This window comes from Galeopterus variegatus, unplaced genomic scaffold, assembly GCF_000696425.1.
Source record: "Galeopterus variegatus unplaced genomic scaffold, G_variegatus-3.0.2 Scaffold4730, whole genome shotgun sequence".
Taxonomy (NCBI): domain Eukaryota; kingdom Metazoa; phylum Chordata; class Mammalia; order Dermoptera; family Cynocephalidae; genus Galeopterus; species Galeopterus variegatus.
Window position 1 is genome coordinate 92225 of NW_007730841.1, and position 2096 is coordinate 94320.

Consider the following 2096-nt stretch of genomic DNA (forward strand, 5'->3'; position numbering starts at 1 on the left):
ACAATAAAAATATGAGTATGATACCAGCTGCTTTTTAATGCTCCTAACTGGAAAGATTTGCAAATTTTTAAGTTAGGAAAATTATAGCATGTTTTTATACATATAGAAATGATACAGAGAAGTAATAAATAGGAATAATGCAGGAAGAAGTAAAAGTTAAGCAAAAAATGTTGAGATGCATTGTACATATAAAATGGTTGATCTTAACTATGAGAATAAAGACTTCAAAAAGAGTAAAAGTACCAAAACTAGATAGATGTCGTGGTGGGAGATTTTCTGTGACATGAGTAGTGACATCAGTTTGATGATAATGGAGAATGTAGTACTAGATTTTGATGAAAAAGGAGAAATTATAAAATAATCAAGTAGGAAAGTGAAAATGTGAATGCCCAAATTCAATGCAATCTAATTGCCAACAACTTAAGGGTCTAATTAAAGTTATTACTCATGAACTTCAGATGAAAGCTGTCCACATGTTTTTCTTATCTATGTTCAGCTTTGTAAGTAAAAGGTTATATTTTTAGGTTTAATGAGGATTGTGATTTAGCCTAGTGAGTACTATAAAGCCAGAAAGGATTTGAGGGCTTTATGTCAGAGGGTGATTACGATGATTTTCCTTTTGATGTAAGATAGGTAAGGAGGGATAGAAGGATATAAAACAGGTCATGAACAGTGAAAACCAGATAGGATCCAAGGATTCAAGAAGGTGTAGAATTGTTCTGAGGATTATTAGAGTTGGGCTGATAGAAGAAATGAGCTGGAAAATAGGAGGTAATGAACAGAGTATGGTATTTCAAATTGAGGTAAGGCTAAACCTCTGCATCTTTCCTTGTCTCCCAATGTTCACTGGAGCACACCATATATACAGTTGGTTTAAACATAATGTGGGTGTGTGTGTGTGTGTGCATAAAAATTAATATAAAGGGCAAAGTTTTATAGTTGGCATATGTGGTAGAGAACCAGAATGGCACAAATATAATAGCACATGATTGCTAAATTGAACTAATTTAGCAGAAGCAAGATTTATGAGCCATACATGATTATAAAAACATATGCCTCTTGGGAATTTTTTGAAATCCTGTGGAGGGCAATGCATGTTTCAATATCATTGTAATGAAAGTTTAAGGACATTTTACTTCTAGCTAAAGAGATTCAATCTAGCTGATATCTGAGATACATTTGGAATTTACATCACAGTGAGTCACAGTATTTTTGAACAATACAAAACACAGCCGTAACTAAAGTAGTGTCTTACCATAGTAATTACGTTATCAGTCATATGATGATTTTTAAAAATTCAGTGAGAAGTTAGCTTTGTCTACTACTCTGCATTTGTCTTCACTTATCCAGAACATATAGTCAGCATTGAATAATATTAGTGAAAGTCAACATTCTGAACATTTTTGCCAGATTTTATTGAGTATATTTTCAAAATTTTATCATTTAATAAGACACTTTTATGGTGGTTTTTAGTTTTTCCTTAAAGTGAAAAGTAGAAATTAAATTCATCTTTCTTCATATAGGTAATCATTTTTTCCACTTTTATTTATTGAAAATTTCTTGTGTTCCCAATTTAACTGACACACCATTAAAACAACATGCATGCACAGGCTCTCTAATGTCTAATCTATTCTGTGGATCAGTTAGTTTATCTATCCCTGTGCCTTACCGTACTGTCTTATTTAGAGCAGTTTCATAACGGATCTTGACATGTAAGTCAGGCCCTAATTTTCTACTCTTCATCTTTAGACGTGTACTACTTAGCCAAGAAAAATGGTAACACTTCTTAAAGAACACATGTAAAAGAATATCCAAAGAAACACTATCCACAACAGCAAGAAGCAAGAAACAACCTAAATATGGAACAACAGCTGAAGAATAAAAGGGAGATTCAGCCAATATACTATTTATAGCACTTAGAATGAATGAATTAGGGGTGTATATATAAGTGATGACATTTACATACACACGTGTAGTGATGGTTAATTTTGTGTCAACTTAGCTAGGTCATGGTGCCCTGTTTGGTCAAACACTAGTCTGTATGTTACTGTGAAGATGCTTTGTAGATGTGTTTAACATTTACAGTCAGTTTAAAG